General features: G+C 39.2%; 1 long non-coding RNA gene across 1 annotated transcript; it reads right to left on the bottom strand.

The window, feature by feature from the left end:
• Positions 1 to 3,492: 3,492 nt before the first annotated feature.
• Positions 3,493 to 10,776, bottom strand: LOC110743348. The gene is made up of 3 exons (XR_002522267.2): positions 10,071 to 10,776; positions 3,864 to 4,017; positions 3,493 to 3,659 (listed from the first exon to the last, which is right to left on the bottom strand). It is a non-coding gene; the product is annotated as an uncharacterized LOC110743348 (long non-coding RNA).
• Positions 10,777 to 18,959: the final 8,183 nt, after the last annotated feature.

The raw sequence follows: 18,959 nt of genomic DNA, 5'->3' as shown, positions 1-18,959 counted from the left end.
ATTCATTTCTTAAAAAGATAGTGTCCTCAAATAATTAATTCTTTTGCAAATTTTAGTTATTACAGGCAGCAAAAACCACTGTCTGAAATTAAATCTGTGTTCAAAGACCCCTCATTAAAAGCTAAGGACGTTCTTAAGATTGGAATTGAAATAATTAGTCTTGACTTACTTCATTAAAGCAAGATTCAATTCCTTGTTCATTTGAGTGTTCATTATATGCCAGGCATTGACCAGTTGCAATTTTATGATCCAGAATTAATATTATTATTTGTAAACTAGCTATAATTGAGTATGTACAGTGCTGTGGGAACAGAGGGGAAGAAGCAATTAAATCTGCCAGAAGGGTAAGAGAAATCTATATGCAGGAGGCAATGCTAGCATTAAGCCAAGAAATAGTGTGAGGTGATCTTATCACACTGATGTGTTCAACTGTTTATGGGAAAAGGAAACTAGGATGGTTTTATTTGTGAAATGTTCTACAACACTAGAACTGTTGAACTTCTTGGGAGAAAAGGAGAGTCTTTGTTTTGTTGTGCTGAGTTTGATTAGTTGCTTAACAAAGTAGAAAGAAAAGCACATCTTCCTGATCACAGTTATAAAAGAAACCCTGAGGCCAGGCGCGGTGGCTTACACCTGTAATCCCAGCACTTTGGGAGGCTGAGGTGGGCGGATCACGAGGTCAGGAGATCGAGACCATCCTGGCTAACACGGTGAATCCCCATCTGTACTAAAAATACAAAAAATTAGCCGGGTGTGGTGGCAGGTGCCTGTAGTCCCAGCTACTCTGAAGGCTGAGGCAGGAGAATGGCGTGAACCCAGGAGGCGGAGCTTGCAGTGAGTGGAGATCACACCACAGCATTCCAGCCTGGCGGACAGGGCGAGACTCCACCTCAAAAAAAAAAAAACCAAAAAAACCCCTGAGCCATTAATGTGTCTCCTAACTTGAGGAAGTTCACGAATTTCTCTGGGCTTCATCAGTTAAGATTTATCCTTATGCTTCTGCAAGTCTCTTGTATTTATGTATTTCTATCCTGATTTCTGAATTGATAACCTAGTAGTGTCGGATAAAGTTTTTTGTGCTTATTTTATTCTTTGTCATAGATTAAGGCAGAATAGGACTAACTGGGGCTAAGATGAATTAATGTAAGTGTCAGATACTAGGCAGGTGTTAGGGATGAAATGATGAATGAGGCATGGACCTGTTCCTCAGAGTTTATGGCCTAGTAGACATAATTGTATTAAGACTTTCTGCAGTTGACATTTGCATAAAGCTGACTGACTGAAGGAACAGGAAGTGCGATGGTTGATTTTAACAGATATGACCAAATTTATACAAACCATGTACCAACACTTGAAAGATGGGTGGATATTTTCCAGGAAACAGATTTCGGGCAGGACATTCCATGCATTGGAAATAACATGAACAAATGCATGAACATTGCCTACAACATGCCTGGACATAGCTTTGAGGTACCCTATGAGTTGCTGACTTGAAAACATGGAACTGCACAGGGCATTCAGGCAAGTGCAAGTGGTTCAGGGGCCAGAGCAGAGCAAGAGTGATGAGTAAAGATGTCAGAAAAGGAGAGCAATGGTCTGGTACAAGTCTTGTGTAGAACAAGAAGTTTAGACTTTTGAACTGGCAATCGAGATTTGGGGTTCAGAAAGATAAATCCCAAAAGTATGGAGGACAAAGGGACTCATTTTAAAGGACTAGCTAAGATGCTGAATCTCTTAAAAAAAAAAATAAAAGGGTCTGTAATCGTGAGGGTAGAGAGAAAACTGAAGGAACAGTCAACAGACTTTAGCAAAATCCTTTTATTTGATTCATGCATAACTCTTGATGGAGTGTCAAGGAAGAGTCATTCACTTTTCTTTCCTGCCAGAAAGTTGGTTCTTACAAAATAGATGAAATTGATGACTATGTGTATATTGGATACTCCTAATTTTAGCTCTGTTAGATATGTTTCTTTCTAAGGACAAGCAAGTATGTATAGATTTGTTGTTTAATTTTTTTTCAGTATATATATGTTTCTTGTTTTTCCATTTTTCTACTTCATACTGTTAATGTCAAATATCAAAAGTGTTTTCCAGCAATATCAAGTTATGGCAATGGCAAAAGTCCTTGTTGTAGATGAGAAGCATATAAGAAATGGTTGCTAATCTTACTTTCGTATGATCTACGTAGAGTTTTAACCAACCTAGATCTGTCAGCTAAGCTAATTTTATATTTGGTATACATGTATGTCAAATAAAGTCAATTTTACATACTATCCTCTCTTGTCTTTGAATTTTAAATACATAAATGTAGATCACAAACTTTTTTTTTCAGCATGGTAGCCTGAAGAATTTTGCCTCTCCAAGCTTCCTTTACAGATTACCAAACATAGTTTTATGCATTTGAATTTAAAACTTTATGTGGATCAGTCTTCAGACTGATAAGATCTATGTTATCCATATCTTGAAGCCTACCTTGATTGTGTAGGAATAGGTTCTGTGTAATGTTAAATAACATATCCCCTCTCCATTGCACAAAATTAAGTAACAATGACAACAAATAATTAGTCATAACACGAACTCTATACAGCTGACCCTTGGGCAAAACAAGTTTTGTTTGTTTGTTTGTTTTCGTTTTTGAGACAGGGTCTCTCTTTGTCTTATAGGCTGCAGTGCAGGGACACAATCCTAGCTCACTGTAACCTCAAACTCCTGATCTCAAGCGATCCTCCTGCCTTGGCCTCCGAAGTAGCTGGGACAACAGGTGCATGCCACAATGCCCAGCTAATTTTAAATTTTTTCACAGAGAGGGGGTCTTGCTATGTTGCCTGGTCTTGTCTTGAACTCCTGGCTTTAATTGACCCTCCCACCTAAGCCTCCAAAAGCAGTGGGATTATAGGTGTGAGCCACCAGGCCCAGCAACAACATGGTTTTAACTGGGTGGGTCCACTTACACGCAAATTTTTTCAACCAAATGTGGACAGAAAATAAAGTACTCCTAGGATCTGAAACCTGCTTATATAGGGAGGACCAACTTCTGTATATGTGGGTTCCAGTTCCTGCAGGGCTGACTACCAGACTTGACTATGCGTGGATTTGGGTGTACATGGGGGTCCTGGGCCAATCCTCTGAAGATATCGAGAGAACACTGTAACCAGATTTATGGGTGAGGAGGGGATGGGATGTGAGTAGAAGCAAATTCCAGGGCCAGTCTCGAAATGCATTCATAGCAGTGCCAAGGACCATAGAGGTTACTGAGCTTAATGCTTAGCCATCCAATGACAGTTAAAGATGTGGAAAATCAGGCACTTAGGGGTTGAGGTGCTTCAGAGTAAGATCCAGAACTTTGCGCCAGATTTCATTCCATTATACCATATGGCTCCCTGAGGTCTCCCAGGGATTAGACAAACTTTTCTCCAATGAATGTATTTATTTCTTGCACACCTTCTATGTACTTTAAGCAGGATCATACAAGAATAAACTGGTTAGAATCTTAGTCCTGGAATTGCTCAGACTAATGTAAAAGAATGGCAAGATTTTAAAATAATGGTAAGCTGTACAAGTGTCAGAAGAGCAGATATGAAACCCTTACCTGTCTGATGGGGACCAATGAAGGACAGGGGTGTCATGTCACAGAAGTCTTCACTGATGCCTTAACTGACCTGTAAAGAATATGAACACTTAAGGTGAAAAAGACCTCCTTTTTCCAGGTCTTTCAGGCACAGGGAGGAGCAACTATTACACAAAGGGATGGAGTCAGGAGAACCCATATTGCAGTTGGGTTACAACAGGGTGTTAAGAACAATCACTTGAGATTATATTGTTGCTTTGAGAGAAAGGTGCCAGTCCTGCCACAAAGAACTCACCATTCCTTTGGAGAAGAACAAATCTGACTCAGATGATGCTGGAGACAAGAGGCAAGTTCACAGAGGACTTTGCATTGTGAAAGTTTGGAGTGGAAAGAAAGCATTTCCCAAACTTTTCAACTGGGTCCAGTGAGTATTAGGAGCATGTGATTTTCTGAAACACAGAAAGAAGAGGTGTGTAGTTAGTTTGTGAGGAAAAGAAACACTTTTTTTTTTTTTTTTTGATGGGGTTTCATTTAAGGTTACATGGAGAAGTGGAAAGTAAAGAAATCACTTCAGCACTCAGCAGATGAACGGTCACTGATCCCTGCTTAGCTCACAACTGTTCCTGTGTCCTCAAACAACTCTAGTGATATCTTCTTGAGTCTAGATTCTGGTGCTGCTGTTTGTTCCCATTTAGCTTATGATGGCTACTCGCATGGCGGCCCACCTACTGCCACTAACTCACACTGCACCACTGTTTCTGCTGCCTTGTGGTTTTCATTACACTTCTACCCTGTTACTTTTAGCTTCTGCTCCATTCTACCTGGTCGCTGTCTTTCATTTAAGATTGCAAAGGGATCTAACCAAGCTGACCAGTCACTATGCAATATTTGTGGTCACAGTAAACGGTTTCTAGCCTGGCTACTGCATGGACCATTGATTCCCCTGATGGCCTTTAGGTCTGGTACCTTCAGATCAGGTGACATCCTTGAGCTTATCACTTGTTGCCAAATTGCGTGACCATGTGTTCCCAGGCATGGAGATCTACTCTTATTCTTAAGGAGCTACTCATAACTGATGTCACTTGGAGGATAGCTGTCTGCTTTAATTTAAATGGGAGAGCTTTATCTGATGATCACTTTAGAGAGCTTATTCTGTAGCAACATACAGAATGGATTGGACAAGGAGATGTAAATTAAAGAATATGAAGTCTATTACCAAGATGCAGAAGGGAAATGATGAAGACTAGATGGAAGTCAGTGTCAGTGGAGATGGAGGGGAGAGAATGGATTGATTTGAGGGGTGTGAAAGATGGAGAGTGTTTCATATAGGGTCCAACCAAGGAAACAAAAACCATTCTAGGTACTGTCTGGTGGTGTGTGTGCATAAGAGATACCCTGGCTTCTCTTTTCCTTTCCTCTTACCCTCCAATCTCCTGTGAGGACTTCACATTGGGTAGCTAATGCAGAAACCAGCTAACAGGAGAGCCTGGAAAACAGCCTGCTGAGCAGGGCAAAAAACGTATCTGAGGGACAATAGGCTGAGGCAGGCACCAGATTAGTGTGACTGATTGTACTGTGGCATCATGGCTAATTTAGGGGAATTTTTAAAAAATGAGGCTTGGGAGAAGTGTGCATCTGGATTTGGATCTATGATGTCTGAGTAGCCCAGGGTCTCACAGTTCTCACAGGTAGACAATAGGAAATCGGAGTCTCGTAAGACAGAGTTCAGGGATAGGAATGTATTTAGGAGTTATTATAACAGTGGTGGTTCAGGCCAAGGATGTGAGTGAGCTAGACCATCCTGGGGAAGTTTAGGAAGAACTTTTTTTTTTTTTAAGATAAGGATGGAAGACTAGGGTTACAAATAAGGGGAAGGAAGAATGATGCAGACTAGTTCCAGGAGAAGACTGCAAAATAATGGCACAAAAAGTTAGAGCAGACCTCATACAGGAGAGATTGTATGAGGAAGCCAAGGAGGACTGAGCTTTTGAAGGTATGGGTGTGAACAGCATCAAGATAAAGAAATGAGATAAGAACTGATTAGTGCCCACATTGGATTTGGCAATAGGGAGACTGTGAGTGACCTTGATTAACAGGCATTCCACTAACTTCAAGTATGGGGCTGTTAGGGATGTTGCGGTTGCGGGGAGAAGGCAGACTGTAGGTTGATATGTAAATGGAAAACAACTATGAACTTCTCTTTGTAGCAGTTTGGTGGGAGAAGGAAGAAACAGATAAAGCCCAAAGACTCAGAAAGCAGTATAACATGTGATATCTCTTACTTCAGCATGCTTTAGAACAAAATGTACTGTGACCTGTCACAAGTTAATTTTTGTAATTATTTTCTGAGGGACAAACACTCTTTTTTGTGACATTATCATAATTGTACTTTTTTCCAAGACTGATTACTATCAGAGGTTCAGTCTAATCAATGAGCATTCCCATTTCTACTGGCTTCTTTGAAAAGAACACATATTCAGATTCAGAGTCTAACAGGCTCAGAGGATTGGGAAAGGGTAGAGATTAAAACCGCACTGCATGGGACTCTCAATTCTTGGGCTCTCATTCAAACAACCTGTTGAGGAAAGTTCATTACCATTCCTTCCCTTTCACAGAATGATAGAATAGAGAGATCAAGACACAGTGCAAGACTCAAACTCTTTTGGAAACTTTTTGACCAGCATGACCTCAAAAATACTTCAGATTCTTTATTATTAAATTATTCATTGAAAAATATAATTGAAGGTTAAATAAATCCAGGTGGCTAACAGAGCCAATGACAATCGGATAAAGTAATGGTTTCTTATCCCCCCTTTGTCCTATACTAGCCCAATTCACATAGCATTTTGAGACCACTTTATCTGGCAATTGACTGAATCACCATCCTTTGAATAAGAATATGTTAGTATTCCTGAGAAAACCTGCTTGTTTATCATAAGCCAAACAATGATTCCAAAATGAAAAATTTATCAGATAAACAACACTTGTCTGCTAAGCCTGGCTCAGCAGCAGCTGCCCCCAAGAATCTGTTCAGGCAGAAGAATCAGAGCTTTTTAAGCTTTATCTTGGTGCAGACACCTGATCTGACCAGGTGTCTCACTGCTGGGTAGAAACCTAAAAGGCAGCAATTGCTACTTGCTTGATGAATGTCAAGATTTATTTCTTCTTCAATCCCCCCTGCCCCCAATTCTGTTCTTCACACATCACATCTCCACACACATCTTTCTCTACTTCACCTCTGACAAATTACAGAAAAATGACTGCCAGGGAATTTAACTATGGTAAATTTATTGCACACTACATGCAATTTTTCTGGATGGCAAGTTGAGGTGACAATAAACTTTACATTTAAAAATATAAAGGCATTTAGAGAATTTAAAGAATTTAAAAATATAAAGGCATTTTCAAAATGGGAGAAAATCTGAAAACGAGATCGAAGGCAGTGGATTTGCACCACCTCACTATGTTTGAGGGGCAACTCCTCTGTGAAGTGAAGCAGCAGGCAACCATCAGGGTTCCTTTCACTGCTGCAGCAGCAGCTGGTGCATCGCCATAGCTCAGCCAGATTTCTCCACTTTGCTAGTGCTCCTCCTGACCACCCTGCAAGCCAGTGCAATGGGGATCCTCCCACATCAGAGATTTCTGAGACAATGTTCTTTTTGCATTTATTCTCGATACACCTCAGCTGTAGGATTTCTGGACTTCTGAGGTGGAGAAACAGAGACTTCCTTTTAGAACAGTGATTCTCAAAATATGGTTCTTTACTTGGTTTTCAAACCAAACTTATCCCCACAAAAGGAAGTCCATTCTTCAGTTTATACTAGAAAGTGGGAATGAATGGCATGGATTAGTTGCAGTCTTTTTCTTCTTCTAATAGGGCAGAAATACAAGTTTCAGTCACTATTTTGGGGTACTGTGGTTTGAATGGGCATCACTGAAAGAACTGTCATCATGGCTTCACCTGAGAGTTTGGACGTTTACCCTCGTACAGTGTAATTAATTACATAAAATTTGTCAACTTGCCGGTTTCCCCTTTATGTTTTATTATTATTTTATTTTTATTTTCTTACTTAGAGAAAGATGAATCAACCTTTATTCTCAGAATTTGGTCTTTATTTTTTCCAATGTAAAAGAAAACTTTGTGCTCATGTTCCCATCGCGTCTAGGCTCAGGTGCCTTAGCTCTCAAGGACTTCACCTACTCTTCTGGACTTTTCCATGCAAGGTGAACAGATGCAACATGCAGAATGAGCACTCTGGAGACCAGAGTGTGAAAGCTTTATTAATATACTGAAACCATGGAATGTCACCACAACCTTGCCAAGCTGATTTATGATCAAAGTGCAGTGAAATGCAATGCTATCTTGTAGTTACGTGACCAATGCTGAGTATCATTCATAATAGCACAGAATGGGATCACAAGTTTCTTGAGGAGCCATGGATGCCCAAGTGTAGGGGAGAATCTTTAGATCATGAACACTCCTGAACTCCAGTAACTATCAGTCAGAAGTAGACAGCCATGGCAACCGTTGGTGTGATCTATTGAAACAGAGATGACAACACATTTAGAGCTCCCGGATGATAGGTCTAGAGAGACTTAGGCCAGAGCCAATCTAATCCCTTCTCTTCATATGCAAGTTAGAGACCTATAATAACATAGGAAACTCCAGGAAATTTCGTAATAGAACCAGAGCAAAAATCTGATTTTCCTGACACTTACTCCCCATTCTGCTCTGGAGATTCTATATTGATGTATAGTTTGCAAGCTCGCCAGCTGGTAAGATTCTTATTCCACACTGGTAACATTAGTAGCTTATTTGGAGAAAAAAAATTTGATTCCAAAGTTATTGTCCCACCTAGACAGCAGGGCAGACTCTTAGAAAAGCAGAAAAGGTCAATTTTTATCTCTTCTGCCCCTTTTTTGGATTGCTTGATTCTTTTCCTTGCCAGGCTCAAATAACTTGTACAAATTTTGCCTGGTATGGAAGAGACCTGGTAGAATCACGGAGTTCTTCCAAGAACCCAGAGGATCTGTAGGGTTCCACATATGTAGCCTTAAAGCATTAACTTTTTCCTGGCAGGCAAGGCAGCCAGCTTATTCCCATGACAGAGAATTCAGTTCCTTCACTCCTTTCATTCAGTTCACATGTATTCACTGTCCACAATATGCTAGGCATTGAACTTGGCAGTGGGGTTACAGAGGTAAAGGACAAAAGTTTCCATTCTCATGGAAAAGGTATGTTGTGACCACAGTGTTATAATTATCTGAGTTGAAAACAGCTTCAGAAAATATATAGCATTTTAGGATTTATTATTTCATAACATACTTTCACATAAGTTTGCTCATTTAATAACTGTCACCCCATAAAGCAAAGAAGAAACTAAGCCTATAAATATCAAGTGACTTAGCTTTTCATATAGCCATTTTAACCAACAAGGTAACTGTGATTCTCATTTTACAAACAAGAAGACTGAGGCTAAACACACTAAATGTTTTATTCAAGATCCTATAGTCAGTGATGTTATATTAAGACTCATAACTCAGTATTTTCACTCAAAATTTTGTAATATATCACACTGCCCTATTTGCAGGGAAACCAGGTAAATATAGTCATTACTTTCTTTCCAAGATCACACTGTTACATTTAGCCAGTGGCCACTTGACATGATGAGAAGGCAACACATTTATTTCCAATAAATATGGAAAGATATGGCAGTGTCTGCCCCTGGAGCCTGAAATTTCAGCTGACACAATTAATGCCTGGTTTTAGGTTTGTTAATGTATCTGTTACAGGCTAAATATCTGTGCATCCCCTGAATTCATATACTGAAATCCTAACACCCAATGTGATGGTATTTGGTGGTGGGACCTTTGGGAGGTGATTAGAGTTAGATGATACCATAGGGTGGTATCCCATGAAGGTATTAGTGTCCTTAGAAGAAGAAAGACCAGAAATCTCTCTCTCCCTGCCATGTGAGGACAGTGAGAAGGTAGCCATCTGCAAGCCAGGAAGAGGGCCTCCACCAGGAATGGAATCTGCCAACACCTTCGTCTTGGACTTCTCAGAGTCCAAACAATGATAAATAAATGTCTGTTAAGTCACAGAGTCTATGGTATTTTCTTATAGCAACTTGAGCTAAAACAGTAGCCATGCAAGTTGCACCCAGTTACACCACACACTTTTCATGTTCAGCAGTCCCCAATGAGGACAGTATGGGGTTTATGAGCTGACACCATTATGAACAGTCTATATTCCACAGTGAACTGTTTGCAAAGCAACTTCCTTTTGTGAAGCAATGTTACAAAAGGTATTAAGATAAAACAAAAGCCTGTAATAGTAAGAGATGTGTCCCTGTATCTTGTTTGTTGGTATACATACAGATGTACACATAGGTTCCTAAACTGGGCATCTTGGTAACTGGGATTTACTCTCTAGGTTTATGAGGAAAAGTTATTTCTGGGCAACAAAATTTGCATTCCAAATTAAAGTACTGAAACTCACCTGGTCCAATGCTGAGAAGCTGGGATGCGGTGGGGGCAAATGGACCACCCTGGCTCTCCACCAGTGGGGAATGGTGCAATCCTTCTCAAGGCCTCCAGGCCTACTGCAATGACAGGCCTGGTTACAAATCAAAGGATATCATTTACATGTGTGATGTATGTAATGTTGATTCAGCAGAAATCTGTCTTGGCCATTTTCTAAGAGTAGACAGGCCTTAATCCTCCTATAGTTTTCCCTCAGAATCTTTAGCACTCATAAACCAATCCCTGGAATCTTTGCTGATGTTGTTGAGAAGCCAAGAGCGAGGCTTCTGTCAGGTCAGAAGGGTGAGGTCCTGAAGAATAAATTAGCCTAGGAGATGGGAAAGTGGGAGACAGGCAGGGTAAGTGCTTCATGACAGTGCCTGTTGGAAGGCCATGTGGTCCAGTCTATTCTTATAAAGACAGTCCTCCCAGCTTCACGTGGCCCCTCTAGGCACCTGCTAAGTGCCAACCTGAACATTTGCAGCAGTGTGGAAAAACAGACCACACCAAGTGCCTTCTGCAGATGAGGGATCAATTGGTGGATGCAGGCCCAGTACCCTTCTTCTATCAGGGATTCTAAAATGGGGGATGGGAGGCTGAGCACAAAGGCTGGTTCCTGTAATCTCAGCTACTTGGGAGGCTGAGGCAGGAGGATAACTTGAGGCCAGGAGTTTGAGACCAGCCTGGGCAACATACCAAGACATGTTCTCCAAAAAAATTAAAGTTAGCCAGGTGTGGTGGTATACCCCTGTAATCCCAGTTGCAGGAAGCTGAGGTGGGAGGATCACTTCAGCCTGGGAAGTCAAGGCTGTAGTAAGCTATGATTGTGTCGCTGCCCTCCAGCCTGGATGACACAATGAGACCCCATCTAATAGATGATAGATAAAATGGGCAGTGGAGGGAGGCAGAGCTCAAGAGGCTAAGTCATTCCAAAACACCTCTGTGCTAAAAGTTTGAAGTTGATGAGTTTGCCTTGTTTACAGTTTGTCTTACTCCTCAACAAAATTATACACTTTTCAACGGAGTTTCTTAGTGTCTAGTAGTCACGGTGTATATAGCACTCATAAATTATAAAGCGTGAATACAATTTCATGGTCCCCCAGAGTTATTTTATTTTTTAGAAAGTTCTATAGACAGGCAATCAAGGTAAGAAACATCTTTCATTTCTAGCCACTCAGGAGACTTACGTTCAAACATCTAACCAACCATTCTTTTTCTTTTTTCTACCTTCCTCCCTGCAACAAGTTTATACTGCGTACCTGAGCACAAAGCAGGTGCTGTGCCTGTTTCTGCTCTGGTTTGGAAGAAGAAACACCAAGTCTTCCTCACAATCAGAATGCAGAGGGTAGGTCTGTGTGGTCTCAATCTTATGCCTGACAGTATTAGTGGTGATATTATTCAGGCTGTGGCTTACATGTGTGCATAAACCTTGCACTTATTTCCACGCACTGTAAATTTCCTATTTAACCATTTGCTTATCTCTACAATCTTATCCCAGAGTTTGCAATCTCTATTCTTAAGACTGGCTCTGGGTTTAAGGTACAAAGGATTTTTCCTTTCTGTCTTCTTAAATTTCTTCTGTTGCCCAGATGACTATCATATAAAAAACCATTTTGGTGTGTACCAATATGAAGTGGATTTGACTGGCTCTGAGAGCACCACAGTTTGCCGGGATGTTTGTCCCCCCACTGCCTGCTTGTGGGAACCCCATCAATTCAGCATGTGAGTTTTTAGGTTGGCTACATTACCCATTTCCATCATTACTCTCATCATTAAAAAAATAAATATATAAATAAAAAAAATTTAAAAAACCACTGTTCCTTTCTTGGATGTTCTTCTGTTTGTCTACCATCTAACTTAATGGGAGACTGTCAGAAAAATTTTCTTATTTCTAGATTTAATGGGAATATAACTAGTTAAACTGGAAGTTTTGTTATTCAATTCTCTAATTTTTCTGTGTTGTTTCACAACCATGATCACATTTATGTGCAGTTCCTCACCATAATTTCGTTATTCTCTGATGAGTCTATTCAGTCTCCACGGGGAAGTCTCTGTGATAAAACACAAAGGTCTGACTTTTTTGTCTTGCTCCATTAAAATGATCCCCATTGAAAGTTATTACATCCACTGAAAATTATGTGTTTTAATTTTCTCTGGTATAAATGGGGGTATTACTACTTATCTCTCAGGATTACTGTGAAGGTTAAAGTATGTTGAGCCCTTCAGTGGGCTTGGTTAATGTTAATAATGTTAATAAATGTTAACCAAGAGGCTCTAGGTAGTATCACCCCCTTCATATTCTGAACAGTATTTCTTTTTTTTTTTTTTTTTGAGATGCAGTCTCGCTCTGTCGCCCAGGCTGGAGTGCAGTGGCGGAATCTCAGCTCACTGCAAGCTCCGTCTCCCAGGTTCACGCCATTCTCCTGCCTCAGCCTCCCGAGTAGCTGGGACTACAAGCACCTGCCACCACACCCAGAGACGGGATTTCACAGTGTCAGGCAGGATGGTCTCGGTCTCTTGACCTCGTGATCCGCCCGCCTCGGCCTCCCAAAGTGCTGGGATTACAGGCGTGAGCCACCACGCCCGACCCTGAACAGTATTTCTAGGCTTACAGTTCCTCCTATTACCTACATATCAATTCTTTCTGCTAATGTTTATTAAAGAGATCCTTGTATCTTCTAGCTTCTGCACCACAATTGAGCTGTCAGAATCAAAGCAGCTGCTTGGCCCTCCTGCTGCCAAACTTTGGGAAGCATGTCCAGGCCCTGTGGTTTCTGGGTGGCACCATGAGTCCTAGGGTGGCTGTTAATCCCTCTAGCCACTCCATTCGACTGATCTGACCCAGCTGCTGAACTTTTGGAACTTTTGGAAAATCCTGTAGTGGCCAGACTGGCTTAGCTTACAGCAACTAGATGTGATGGCTCTTTTAAAGCAATGAGTTTATGAAGAGAAAGGATATGGACTGTAAGGTGTTTTTTCTTTTTTTTTTTTTTTTTTTTTTGGCAAAGCTGCAGAACAAGAAAGTTTGTTTGTCAGGGAAAGGAGGAGGGAGGGAAAAGGAAGTGTGGCCTTAAAAATAGAAGCCAGGAATACAAACGAAAGCATGTTTTATAAACGAACACCTCTTTTTCTGAAAACAGAACTTAGAAATGTAAAATAACTGTTCAGTTATAATTAGCAATCATACTGATAATTCTGAGGTTTTACATCGTTCAAGATTCCACCTGAAAGATTCATTTGTCTTTCCACCTGAAAGATTGCACAGATCAATCTGTGTGTGTGTACATGTGTGTGCTCAGTGTTTCTTCTAAATATTTGGAAATAATAACACACATATAATAAGGTAATACTTAGTTAATTAAAATTTTTAATTAACACTGATACCCAATTTTCCAATATTTTTTATAAAGGAGAGTACATTTTCCTTGGCGCTTGCCTCCATCAAACAGACTTTAAAAAACCGCCATAACATCAGCCAATTTCCCCCTTATTCTGATTTCCTATGGTACTGTGACTTAATGTGCATTCCACGAGCCACTTGCATCAGAATTTCTCAGGAAACTTGTTAAAATTTCAGGTTCCTGGGGCAACATTCTACATCTACTGGAGCTTACGAGTTAGCTACCCTAACATCATAGTCCCTTTCCTCTTTAGTAAGATGATCTTGACTTAAGTGGAATTAGCCATACACTTGGCCTTCTTTTCCATGTGACAAAGTTTTGACCAATCAAATAAAAGGAGATATGCTGTGTAGGAATTCCAGGAAGCCTCCTTCAAAGGGAAAGAATATGAAGTTTTCTTCTCCCGTTTCTCTTGCTGCTAGCCTGGAAGGAGACACCATGGCCAGAGACAAGAAGCCATTCCAGATCATGAGGTGCCTCTGTGGACGGAAGCCAGGCACATGTGGTAGTAAAACAGAAAGAACCTGGGGTCCCTGTGGTGCCAGTAGGTCAGGTTTGGACTGTCTTCTTCCAGAGGAAATAAGCTGCTAACTTATTCAAGCAGTTGAAGTTATTTTAGATTGTTCTCTTATATGCAGCTGACCTAATGCCACTTGCTAATTCTCCTGATTTAAAATATATGAGGTTTGTGAAATCTGCATTTTTGATAATCACCTAGGACAATTCTTGGACACAATCAAATTTGAAAAAACTGCCATGAGATACAAGATCGATACATAATTTTTGATATCTTAGAGACAGATCAGAGACAGGGATTGTATACATCATACCTTTACTTGTATTCTGCAGGATTTGGTACCATAACAAATAGTGGAAGATGGTCCATCAAAGTCTGCAGAATAAATAGATTGTTAAGAGAAGTCTTCTTTTCCACCCCTAATTTTTTTCTGTAAGCTACCGAGAAAATGTTTCTTAATTGTTTACAGCCTTGAGGAACACTTGGCAGATCATTTTTCTATTACTTTGAAAGGTCTAGGTATATGACTCAACCACAAAACAATGAGCAGCAGCTTTGCAGTGACAATACGGTTTCTCAAATATGGTGGCTATTTTGCCTCTGGTGTCTCCTCCAGAGCTTGCTACCAGGACAGCGTGAGTCCAGTCGGTGTACCAAGTCCTTCAATACTACTAGTCTCCTGGGGAGGAAAACAAAAACCAGTCCTACACACCAAGCAATTAAGTGCTCACTGTATTGTTTCTATGGTATCTTATTTTTTATATATATATATATATATAAACACACACATGTATACCTATGGACAAACATATATGTATGTATGTGTATACCTGCACACACAAGACATCGCTTTACAAATAAACTTCCAACTTCTCAGATATGTTTTCCAACATTATGGCAATTCATGACTGTGATAATTATGCTAATGAAATACCAGTTACTTGAATGAGAAGTTGTTTGTGGTGCTCAGAAGTAAAGGATGATACCTGTTGGTGATCTATGGGATTCTCACTATAAATTTTGGAAACAGTCACCTGAATCCTTCAGCACATTCATTATCCAACATTTCTAAAATAGGGTTAGTCAATTTGGCTGTTTGCCTGAGTTTCCAGATTCCTTATAGAGTCTGTCAGCTTACCCAAGTTGACAGACTCTGTAAGTCAATAAACTGATTGTAGAAACAAAACAAAACAAAGAAACCTAAACTCTCTAAGCTTTAGTTTTCTTTTAGGTAAAATGGGCATAATAATAGCACTTTTCATAGAATTGCAGTGAAGAATAAATGAGATAAGATATTCAAAGTTCTGGTACAGTGTCTAACAAAGTAAGTGCTCAATAAATGATAGTTATGGCTTGTATTTTCTCCTTTTTGCGTTTTTAAGATGGAGTTTCACTCTTGTTTCCCAGGCTAGAGTACAATGGTATGATCTTGGCTCACTGCAACCTCCACCTCCCAGGTTCAGGTGATTCTCCTGCCTCAGCCTCCCAAGCAGCTGGGATTACAGGCATGCACTACCATGCTTGGCTCATATTGTGTTTTTTTTTTTTTTTTTTTTTAGTAGAGATGGGGTTTCACCATGTTGGTCAGTCTTGAACTCCTGACCTCAGGTGATCCACCTACCTTGGCCTCCCAAAATGCTAGGATTACAGGTGTGAGCCACCCCGCCTGGCCTGTATTTTCTCCTTTTATTAAATGTTTCATCTTCCTTGTGTGTTTCTGTCCAGAAGATAAAACATCTGTTAAACTTCATAAAATACATTATTTTAAACCTAATCTTTTAGGATTTTAATAAATGGGAAAAATAGGATCACTTTTCTGAAAATAAGCCATTTTTAATTACTTCTTCAAACATCATCAAAATTAATAAGAGAATGAAAACCCAGTGCTGCCACGTTTGTCCAGTGTTTACCAGGTCAGTTTGTTGGGGCCAGGGTTATAAAACCAAATCCATAATCAGCCTTTCATCCCCCCGGACCCCATCATGCCCACTTTCCGGTATTCCAGGTCACCCTAATTACATCATGGGAAAAGAGAAAGAAAGAATAGCAGAAGATGGTTATAGAAGCCAAGTTCCATTTATAGTCTACTTATACTTCTTCCATTAAACTTCCTCTAAGGAGATGGAGTGATAAAAAATGGGAAGCCTTGGAGTCTGTCCCTACAGGTTGGTATGTACCATTAGCAAGAAATGACAAAATAAGTTTATCAACTGAGTACTTCTGAGGGATAATCTTCACTTACATTATGAATTGTTTATTTGTATTATATCAAAAAAGTTATCTTCCCACTTCTGTCTTTATTTAACGACTGAGTTCAGGGTTTCTGGTTCCTCATTAGATGGCTACTTTGCATTGGCAGCAAGCAGTTTCCCAGGACCAAACCCTGGAGATGTCATAATTTCAAGACAGACCTCAAAGGATCTAAAAACCTATTGTTAAAAATGTGAGAAACCCTGAGAATACTAAAAATGTTTTGGCATAAAACAGCAGTCAAGATGTAGCAGGGTGGACATGATCGTGGGATAAATTTTGGGAAGAGCTTGTGTGATATAATTTCATTCCCTCAAATTCTACTGGGTGGAATACAACTTTGACACTGAGAAGCAGGAAAATGTCAGCACTAGCTATAGCACCTAGTGGGAGAGTTACATCAGGGTTGTGCTGGCTGTGGTGAAGAGTAGAAAATAGAGGCAGGTCCTGGAGTTGTCCCTTCTTCTCTATTCATTCCACGAGCACTGGGTACTATGACTAAAACACATGCAGACCCTACTGGCTTATGGCCAGCTGCTTACTCCTTAAATAACCAAGAAGGGTACACTGTCCTTTACCGCCAATTCACATTACTAATGAAGACTGCAGATGTGACTATAAACTCACAAAGAATATTAGATAAGTAAATAGGGCAACACCTACACAATAAACAAACTATAGTAGATTAAGTTAATATCTTCCAAATGAAAATAAGCTAACATATATTCTCCAAGAAATAAAGGAGACTAACAGTAACACGAAGCAAGAACTAGTAGTTATTTAAGAAAAAAAACCAAACAGGTGGAAACAGTTGTGTATTAAAAATATGATTTAAAATAAAAACTCAACAGGAAAGATAAATAGTAGAATAGATACAATCAATAAGTTAATTAGGAGCTGAAAGTTACAAAGTCAAAGAACTTTACCAATAGCATCAGGGATAAATAAAAGGCCACATGGCGTAGTGGTTAAAAGTGTGAACCCTGGATCCCAAAGCCTGGGTTCAAATCTCAACTCTGCCAAATATTAGCTGAAACATTCTGAGCAATTCACTTAACTAATATGTGATGACTTATTTTTCATCTATAAAATGGGTAGATAACAATAGTACCTACACTATATGATTGTAATGAGGATTAAATGAGTTAATATATGCACAGTACATGTAAGAGTTTCTGGCAAATAGCTAATTCTGCATAAATATAAGCTATTATTATTTTAAGGAGTAGGAAATACAAAAGAGCTATTTGTGGGAGATGTAGGAGAGAAGCAAACATGTCATGTAACTCACAGCAATCCTTGATAAGAAAAACAATTAGGTAGAAAGAAGGAAATATTCAAAGACTGACAATATTCTAGAATCAAAGAAAGATAAAATCTCTGATCCTTCAGATTTCAATCTTCAAATGGATTATCATAGAGAACTAAACAAAATAGATGAAAAATCCCTATACCTTGACACATTGTGATAAAATTTAAGATCAACAAGAGAGAAATAATAAATTACAGAAAGGAAGAATATAAAATCTTCAAAAGAAAAAGATTAGGTTGACCTCAGACCTGTCCATAATAATACCAGAGGCAAAACGATAATGAAGTACTATTTCAAGGTACTGATGTAAAAAGAATTTATACCCAGAAAAACTAATATCTAAAAATGATGGAGCAAGAAATATGATGTCAGACATTCAAGGCTCAGAAAGTTTGTATTCAAAGCCCAATTTTGAAAAGATGATTGGAAAAAATATACTAAGAGAAATAAATCTAGGCAGTCATAAGGGATTAAGGGTTGAATAAATAACTAATTTAAATAATTTATAAGAAAAAATTGTGTGTGTGTGTGTGTGTGTGTGTGTGTGATGATCCGAAACTAAAATTCCATGTAACAGCAACAAAGCAGGCGTGTGTAGTTTGACTGGGGAAGAGTGGAAGAAAAGAGGGAACTGATAGAGTTCTGAAGTCCCTGTCTTAATCAGAAAGAAAACACAAATGTTGATAGGTATAGATTGTAGAGGGTTAGTCAAATAGAATATATAATTTTCATATCAGCAGAAAATTAATAAATCTATCATAGGAGATGGGAAAGGGAAAAAATGAAAGACCTCATACAGTATCTTCTCCTATTGTGTTAAATCCCTACTTCCTCTATTAAGTTCTTAATCTGCAAATTGGCAACCTCAGTAAGAATTAACAATTGGTAACACATTCAATTTGCTTATTCCCTTGTCACTATTAACACTGGTAACATAGTGGCTTTAAATTATGTACTGAAATACCTAAAGTCTCATTAATTCAGACCTCAACAATTTGTATTTTGTGACATGCCTGACAGGGATGGGCTAAGGTTTAATTCTGCAAGAGTTTTAAAAAATCAGTAGCATGCCCAAGGGTATAAGACAGAATATTTAAATTACTTTAGACAATCATTTAAGGATCCCAAACACTTCTAAAGAAGTCATTTATTTATACCCATTTACTTGCAAGTATGCTAACTGTAAATCACTCTTACGTATTCAATAAGTCTGTTCTCATTTGGTCAGAATTTATTGTTCAAATTTCTGTATAAAATTGTAAATGCTTATTGTTAGTCTGGACATATAAAATAATTTTTTCTCAAGATAAAATCTCTTTTCCTCCTTTTAATCTGAATTAGTGACGTAAGTTTCTACTGTAAAGACAAATCTAGTGTTAAATCTTT

This window comes from Papio anubis, chromosome 3, assembly GCF_008728515.1.
Source record: "Papio anubis isolate 15944 chromosome 3, Panubis1.0, whole genome shotgun sequence".
NCBI classification, from domain to species: Eukaryota; Metazoa; Chordata; class Mammalia; order Primates; family Cercopithecidae; genus Papio; species Papio anubis.
Note: the sequence above shows the minus strand (reverse complement) of the source record. Positions and strands in the feature narration are given on the sequence as shown.